Source organism: Octodon degus, unplaced genomic scaffold, assembly GCF_000260255.1.
Source record: "Octodon degus isolate 3935 unplaced genomic scaffold, OctDeg1.0 scaffold00159, whole genome shotgun sequence".
NCBI classification, from domain to species: Eukaryota; Metazoa; Chordata; class Mammalia; order Rodentia; family Octodontidae; genus Octodon; species Octodon degus.
The window spans coordinates 1,717,561-1,726,913 of record NW_004524735.1 but is presented as its reverse complement, the minus strand read 5'-3'; the positions used below and the strand labels follow the sequence as shown (position 1 = coordinate 1,726,913).

Here is a 9,353-nt window from a genome sequence, read left to right as displayed (position 1 = left end):
AAAAGAGCTGTGGTCCTGAACCTCACAGGGCTAGCCCTATGAGTAGGCAACCTTTACAGTTTCGAAGTATCCTTCCTTCTGTTGAAATAAATATTCTTAATTAAAATGATACTGTATTTTTTATTCCTATTTCTCTGAGAATTTCCAAACTGAAGTGACTTTCACAGCTGTACTTTGTACTGCATAGGATACAGATGTGATGTGTGGTTATGTGTCTCATGTGCTAAAATATCTTTGTGCAGTTCTTACTATACTAGATTCCAGGGGTGCTCTATTTGAATAGGATGGCTGAACTAGGGATTGAACTCTGGACCTTGTGCTTGCCAGGGAAGTGCTTATTCCACTGAGCCACCTCCCTGGCCCCTGTACCTTATGTTTTGCATTACATTATTTGGACCCACTAGGCTACACCTAGAAGAGACTCACTGGGTGTTGAACAGATAAACAAAATAACTCCCTGTACTAATAGCACCATTTTTAAGGTGGGACAAGATGTTCACTTTCCATTTTGATACACTAATATAGGAGGAGAGGAAAAAGTGGCGATGTAAAGCCTGGAACTGATAACATTTTGCAAATTTTCACACTGAATCTGAGGAGAGGACCTAGAGAAGATTAATGAGCAGTAGAACCAAGAGGTGTTGTGTTATATAAAGTCTCAGCAACTTTAAGTTCACAGTGAGCCTTAAAAATTAGGGCAGGTGTGTGTGGGGAGGGACAGCGCTTCATTCTGACTGTGTGTAGGAGAAGTGTGATACAGTTAATCATTCTGTATGCATGTCATAGGCTTTTAATTCGGCTTTCTTTCTTTCTTTCTTTCTTTCTTTCTTTCTTTCTTTCTTTCTTTCTTTCTTTCTTTCTCACATTTGGTACACGGTCTCACTATGGAGCTCGTGAGTAGTCTGCTCTTTTCAGCCAGTACTGGGATTGTAGGGGTGAGCCACCACACTCAGTCTTGGTGTCTGAGGGAGGGGCCAGATCTGCATGTGGTGCTGGGCATCGAACCTTGTTCCCTGCACTTGCCTAAGCAGGTGCTCAGTCCACTGAACTATTTCACCAGCTCTCAACTGGCTTTTCTTGATAAATATTGGAATCCTACAAGGAAAGATAGTAAAATGAATCAGTATGGGTTACATCTCTCCCATTTGCTGAGCCTACCTATACTCTCAATTGTGTAAATAATTGAACAAATTCTGAACCAAAAGTGGAAAATCAAAGTACTTAGAAAATCAGTAATAATTTGTTACCTATTGAAAAATTAAGCATTGAAATGAATGAATATATTCTTGGCTTTTCCTTAAACTCTTAACCATTTTAGTCAAACCAGATACTGATCATTTTAGATAAATAATATAAAATAGATCACAAATAATAGAATGTTAATTTAAATTCATTTTCCTACACTGAATTATATTATTTATACGGTCATCAGGGTAGCCCCGGTACAATCTATCAGTGTGAAATATATTTGAACAAGTACTGCTGTCATATCAATATATGGATTTTTCTTCTGCAATAGAATTCTCAAAATACTAGGAAAATGAGGAAATTGCAGAAACCATGAGGAACACTGCAGAAGAATTCTTTCTGACTAGAGCAAAATGGGAAATGTTTCTGCTTGCATCTTGATCATCTTCATTTCCACTGGAAACACCTATTGACAGTGTGAGGTTTTCATATAGAACATGCAGATTATTAGCAGGAGACTGCGTCCCCCGTCATGTTGACTGAATTTTGTTAGAGATGGTAAGATAATTTAAGTTGTATATAGTGCAAATATGATAGATGAGAGGTTATGGGTTACAGGAAAATGAAGAATAAAGGATGTTATGTTCTATAAAGCATTGCACAATGCTGTTCAAGGACTTTCCACAATTAGGCTAGTAATTCACATTAGAGGAAGATTCACCATTCTATGGTGAAGACAAATCACAAATTTACATCAAAAACAAAAATGATAAAATAATATAGACAAAGTAACTGTAGCAGTGCCCAAGTAAATCATTCACGAACTAAGTGGAGTAGAACATCCATGTATTTCACCGCATGTCCCTCCCAGACAGCGCCCGTGTGGCACAATGTGGCTGGAAGGCTCTGGGGCTATGCTAGCACAGAACGACCCACAGTGCCTTCACCCTTCTGTTCATGCTGACAGCTGGACCATTTTCTCCAGTTAGTCCCAATCCGGTGCTTTTATGCATCAGCATTGATCCTTGGATACCAATCCCATCTCTGCTGTGTTGTGATTGGTGATGGCCCGTGGGACAAAGCAAATCACGTGAGTGTCCTCTGAGCCCTGCTGGGTGGGAACTATAAGAGACATAGGTTATGCAAGAAATGATTCCGTGGAAACGTTTATTAAACCCAGCAACTTATGAATATATATTTGCAATAAGTTCCTTCTGCATGCTGAGAATTTGGGTAAGTGATGAGTATAAAGAGAGTGAACCAAAGTTACTGTGACCAAAATAAATTATTTCCTTTAATCTCTAGCAAGCTCAAGGGAGAAGTGATCATTACTTTTCTCTCAGACTTTCTGCCTTTGACCACTTATGTCTTTGTTCTTAAAAAGAGAAATAAAAATCTTTAAATCATTATCTTAATGAAAGCTTCAAGAGGCTTATGAAGCAATAACATTTCAAAATCTGGTCTTTTAGAAAAATAATGTGATCATAGGGTCTTGTAGTATCCATCAAGTTTAATCTTCTCATTCTCCATGGTAAGTGCTACACTGCCCAAAAGCAAAACAGACAGTGGAAAGATCAAATGTAGACTGGCATGGGGCTGCATGACCAGCAGTCATTTTCTTTTTTCTAAACTGATGATACAGCATCATCTATTATTTATTTGTTTTGTGAATATGCTATGAATATTTAGTAGCACCAGGCTGGTCTTACTGTCTAAGTAGAGTTTGTAACACTGGCCTCAGTGGAACATTCTAGTAAGTGATCACAAAGCACTGTGAAAATTCTACTCCCAAGGCTGTTTCAGGCAGGAAGGTGGGAGGAGATGGACATTGTATCTGTCACTGGCTTGTTCCCTGTTCACTCTTCCGAACTGTACCCCTTTTCCTCCTTCTCCTTTTGCTCTACGCTTGCTTGACTGCTACAAATCCACCCTCATACAATGATCACCCGGGGCTAGGGAGGCTCAGTGCTGCCCCCATATAGTCATGGAATTTGCATTTATGTCTCCTGACATTTGTCCACCAGAGTGATGCATTTCCATGGAACCAGGGCTCATTTCTTAGCACTCGTAATATGATCTCCATTTAGGAAGAGATTATTTGTCCTTTCACATTCATATCTCACTCTTTCTTCCCATTGGCATCGTTTTCTTGGATCCATTCTTTTCCTTTCAGCATTGCCAACTTTCTACGAGGAAACTTTCCACCTCTTTGAGTTGGTCCAACATGGTGTGCCTCAACCCTTTCTGAAATTTGAGTCTTCATGGCCTGTGATGTTTTCCTGCCTTTTCGAATGATACATACTGTCACGTAACCCACAACAGACTTCAGCATCTCTGTAATCTCACCCACTATCCTACCAAGAAGGTACCCAACCTTCTTGACCTCAGTTGGCTGTATTTTGGGGCATCATGACTAACCCAATTGTTCTGCATGACTTCCATGGCCAAGTTTTCTGAGTCCTAGCAATTCTATTTCCATATTTCTATTTTCTCTCGTTCCACTGAACCTTTATAAAGTGAATTTGTTACTTTTTCTCTAATTCAGAATTGCTTTCTCTCTTTTATTTCCCTCACTTTTTGCCTTCAGTCACCTCACACCTGACTTCCAAGATATTCTCTATAACTTAGGTTTGTTCACATCTTTCTAGCTGTTCTTTCTTGCTCTACAATAAAATGAAACATGAAAAATCTTCCTAAACCTTAAACCCATATCCTAGTCACCAGCTGCTGGTGATAATTGTTATAAAGGCCTATTTTTCTTAGTCAGTCCTGATTAACTGTCTCACTTCTTTACTGCAGATCCATTCCCTTTGCAGCCCCCAGTGAAGTGAAAAATAAAACATGCACACAGTAAGATTTCCTTTAACTATCTTCCCCCAAACTTGCTAATTCTATAAAGCAATGTATTCATGACATTTTCTAAGAAGAGTTGAATCCACAGTGTAGGTTTTATAGCATAGTATACCACAACACTTTAGAATTTGGGGGCTTATTCTGGATACCTGCAATGATGCTTTCTGTGCATTTCCTTCTAGTGGCCTGGGCTTAGGTGGCTAAATTTTAAAACTCCTATTTGAGGCAGCACTTTTTCTTCTTAACTAACTATAAAATTGAAGCTTCACTGTCAACTTGATTGGCTTGAAGGCCACCTAAGGCAGTGGTGTTGAGCTTGTGACATGCATGGTAGAGCAGCCATGCAGAGCCCTCCAGCAAGAGCCAAGTCACTCCAGCAGTTGAGCTTTGGATATTCAAGTTTAATCACAGAGCTGACACATTACAAACAATAGTGGGCTTGGGGTTGCAGCTTGCATAGTCGATCTCTAAAATTTTTGCCGTGCTCGCTTCGGCAGCACATATAATAAAATTGGAACGATACAGAGAAGATTAGCATGGCCCCTGCGCAAGGATGGCATGCAAATTCGTGAAGTGTTCCATATTTTTTAAAGGTGTTTGTAAATAGGAGATCGTGTCTGCATCTTGTACAGCAATTAACCACTAGGAAGAATGTATGCAATGTGTTAATTATTGAAACTGTCCCACCAGTTTGGTTTGAAACTGTCTCATTGCTATTTGTTTCTCAATAAAATTATGGAAAACATAAAATAAAATAAAATTTTTGCCATCACTGACCTAGAAGACAGGTAAAGGACGTGTTATGAAGCTGTGACCTTGGAAGGCATGTATGTGTCCTGGCCTCTGCTTCCCTGTCATAGTCTCCTGCTTGTTTCCTGGCAACTATGAACTGAGCAGCTTTGTTAGGTCACATCCTTCCCCCATGACGTTTCTGTGCATAGCCAGCCAAGGGTGGATTAGAGCTTCTGAAACTATGAGCTGGTACATGTTTTCTCCTTTATAATTTCTTTTTAAACTTTTTTATGTACTTAGTATAGGGTCTACATGGTCTCGATACATAGATCAGACTCATAGTGATCCTCCTGTTTACAGCCTCCCAAGCCCTGGGATTACAGGTGTGAGGCACCACATGCAGTCTCAAACGTGTCTCAGTGCACTCTGGAGGTGGAGCTGGCATGACACGCTGGGGATTGAACCCCAGTCCCTGAGTCTGCCTGAGCAGGCACTTTAATCCACTGAGCTATCGGGTTGGCCCCATGTTTCCTTCTTTAAACTGTGGTTATTAGATAATTTTCTCCACAATAGGGAAGCTGACAATGCAGAAAATTGGTTCCAGAGAAAAGAGGCTGTTCTGTGAGCTAGTCCAAAGTTATGGTTCAGCAGCTTTTGCAGCTAGTTGGCAGATGTTTGGAAAACTTCAGAGATGTCTTAAAATGCTGTAAAATTCTGTAAGCAAGCTTTATGGGAAAGTCCTAATGGAGCCCATATCAGACCAGAGCTCTGACAAAACTGCAGACAGTAAAAGCCAGCCTCCTGGAACGTTCACTTGGAAGCAATGATTCTACTGGCAATTGTACTCGAATAATGTCTTGATGATGCATTAGAAGCTCTGGTATCATAGGCAAAGCAAAACTCTGATACACATTTGCTAATTTAAAAATATTTATTATCTAGTGCTAACATTGTGATAGGAAATGAGTATTTATGTAAATGAAAAGTAATCATATCATCTCTGAGGGACAATCACAGCTTGCAGTTCTTGTGCAAAAGGGCATTGATCAGGATTAATGCACAGCGCAGAGAAGACAGATGCCAAACCATTGTCAGCACAAGTAAGCAAATAAGAATGGTTTCTACAAGAGATATCTGAGCTAGTTAGGATATAAAAGAAAGCAAATTGCACAGTCATACCAGAAATAGCATTCACAGTATGCATAAATCCTCCAGCTACTACTATCCTGGACCAAGGAAGCTTCATTACTACGTATTCTTCTGGATGACCTTCACACTAACTGCCTAATGCAGGTTGTCTAAGTATGCAGACTTCAAGAAATGTGTGGTCCTGGCAGCTTCAACCAGACTTCAAAGGAAGACTGGAGAGACCAAGCACAAAACTTAGGAGAGGACAGGATGGAAGCCACAGGACTGAAGACAAAGGTGCAGTGGAGGTTACAGGCAATTGTGCGTACCTTGGAACACAGAAGAACTGCCTCAGGACACTGCAGGCCCTGATCAGAGGTAGCTCAAGGTTGAGCACAAAGCACAGTGGTGAGAAAGACCACTGCATTAAGAAATGCCATTATTTTAATACTGAGTGAAAGAAAGACATACGTAGAGAACTGGTAAGGGACAAAAAGAGTCGATAGCTACACAGTTCCCAGTCATGGTGAAGCAGAACTTATTTCAAGTTGTAAGCAGTTTTATCGGCCTACCAGGCCATTGCTTGCTCATGAGCAGCAGTATGGGAAAGCTGAGCTTACACGTGGAGGAAAACACAACAGATTTGATTTTTGAGAGAAAATAATTCATTAACTTACTCACTTCTGGCCCCAAATACCTGATACTCACAACTTCAAAGATGAAGGTTATTGAGTTTGCATTTTCATGAGATTAAGCTCATGGGCAGTTAGCTCCAGGGTAGGAGCATCATGGTAGAAATCCCAGTGGACTCAAGCTACTTAGCTAATGGTGACCTAGAAGGAAAGCAGGGAGGGGATCGAGATAAGGGGACAGGGACCTGAGGTCGGGCCTCCATAACCTACACAGTCACTCCCAGGAGTTTGCCTTCCTAGCCCTCTCAGCAACTGCCAAGAAAGTGAAGTTGACTATTGAGCTTAAGAATACATTCGACCTATTTTGAAATTGCTACTAAATCAGATCTTTTTGAACCATACTTAATCTAGCAATGAAGACAATAACAAATTAATATTTATATCTTACTGGGGACATAATGATCCTTTCCTTCCCTAGAGCTTCAACAGCTGCAGCATTTCTCAGCAGCCTAAGTCTTCTGAGACTCAAGGCAAACACTTAGTTGTGAACCTGTGTAACAACTCAAATTAGAACTCCCAAGACACAATAGCACACTTCTAATCCAAAAGCAAGAAATAAGGTAATAGAAAAGAATCAAATGAAAGTAAGATTGAAAAAACAGAGCGAGGGCTGTGGAGATAAATCAGACATTTAAGCACATGCTTAGCAAGCACAAGGACTTGAGTTCAATCTCCAATACCACATGCCATGTGGGTCCTGCCCAGGGTCACCAAACTGGCCAACAAACCAGGCATGGTGGCAGACAAATGTAATCCCAGCTCTGGGGATGCTGAGACAGGAGAATCCCTACAATTATGAGCTGCACAGTGAGGCCCTGTAACAAATACATAAAATTAAAAAGAAAAACAGAGGAGCGAATGTTAAGTCTTCTTGCTTCAGGACCACACTCCCAGGCATGGTATGGAGCAGTGAGCTCCTAGGAGCATGAATGTTCTAGCTCTTGACCTGGCTACTTGAAGCTCACACAGTTTATAAGGTTCAAAATTGGGGAACATCATGTTACACCATTGTTCTACTGTGCAATAAGAAAGTATAAATAGTTGCTTTCAAAAACATTGTTAGACTGGATTTTAGCATCATTGCTCAGAAGATATTATGGGGTTTACAAAATAACAGCTCCCCAAGCTTTGTCATTTAAATAATTAATTGTTGCAAATCCTAATTTTCTTCCAAAAGTCATGTTCTCTGGATGACTATCATTCAGTTCCTGGATTGCTTGTTTCCTAACAGTTGTCACAGCATTAATGACACAAATGCAGCTTCAGAATGTTCTCAGGCTGCTCACAGGATACACAGGGAGGAGGTTTCAGTCTGTTCCATGGGGCCCCTTTCCCTTTGTAGAGTTAAGCATCCCATCAAGAATGCATTACAAAATCATTCTCCCACTCTGTTGCAGTTCTAGCTATTTAAGTACATCTGCTTAAAATGCACTTGGCATGTTCCTCCCACTGAATTTGGTCACTGTGGCCCATCCAAATGCCCGCTCCTCTGGCATGCATGGCAGATCATGCAGTACCTCTCAGGAACTTGGCTGTCCAGATGTTGGCTTTCACCTCTATCATCAGTCATGTGGGCCAGCGCTTATGAGCACTGTGACAACCAAGTTTCTGTCACTTTTGTGTACCCTTTTAAATTCTTCCTGACATAGCTGGACTTCTGTATCCTTTCCCTAAAACTTGCGCCTTGGAGGTTTTCATGCTGAAGGTGCTTAATCTCTCAGTGCACCCAAGAGATTCCAAAGGTTTAGACACAGAGATGATGATGTGGCACTTCACAGAGGAAGCATCATTGCCACTTGTGTCATCAAACAACTATTGGGCTACACCTCAAAATTGGTTTTTGCTGGAGGTTTGCATGTTTGGGGGAAATTAGACAAGTTAAATAAAAACAGTAAGCACACGGTGTCCCATTAAGCTGCTTCATTGTTGTCATGGACACTGTTGCTTCTAGAGTCTGTCTTCTAAGTTCTTCATGGTAACATATCCTCTGTCCTGTGAAACAGTGCCAAGAGTGGGTCAGGATTCATAGCTCTAAAATATTTTGAGTTTTTCTAAGAAAAGCTTAAAACTTAGGAAGCTTATTTTGTTTCTTCAAAGTACATATGGAAGTTAATTAATTGTCTATGAAATTCAAAAGGGAGGAGCAGCAGGCGATGTGAAAATGATTAAGATGTGATATTTAATGTACCAATCTCCTAAAATGAATGGAATTATTATGTATTGCAGACATGTACAAGCCAAAATCACTGACATAATATTTTCTCCCATTCTCATGTTTCTTTATGTGGTATTACTTGTGTAACTAAGGGAACTGAGGCTCAGAATTTTTAAAAATGTATTTCCATAGTTCACAGAGATGGAACGTGCCTATAGTAAATGCCTGGATAAAGTGTCTACACTAAATGTCTACGCAAAACCACAACATGTTATTTCTACAAACTCCCCTGGACCTCGGGCTGCTGGCTGACCAACGCTCTTGACTTCTTGTCTTGGCGGCATGACTCACACACGGTCAGTGTCTCTCTTTGGCAGCGTGTACAGCACTGTTCATTCCTAAGGAAGTTTCAATAATGCCTCGGTTCATACATGCTTGTTTGCTGACGATTTAGTTCAGAATCACAAGCCTTCAGAACAATTTTGCTTCCATTCATGATCTCTGCGTGGGGTGATGGACGTGACTGTTGCATCTTCCCCAGAATTGTGGAACAAGTTTGTGAAGCAACGTACCACTGTACACAGCTTCACTCAGCTACAGCTTGC

The 9,353-nt window shown here is 40.7% G+C and overlaps 1 non-coding gene and 1 pseudogene across 1 annotated transcript; one reads left to right on the top strand and one right to left on the bottom strand.

Moving 5' to 3' along the window:
- Nucleotides 1–3,307: 3,307 nt before the first annotated feature.
- The window catches only part of LOC101572614, a 46,452-nt pseudogene continuing 40,406 nt past the window's right edge, over nucleotides 3,308–9,353 (bottom strand).
- On the top strand, nucleotides 4,523–4,629 carry LOC111813023. Its single transcript, XR_002818373.1, has one exon. It is a non-coding gene; the product is annotated as a U6 spliceosomal RNA (small nuclear RNA).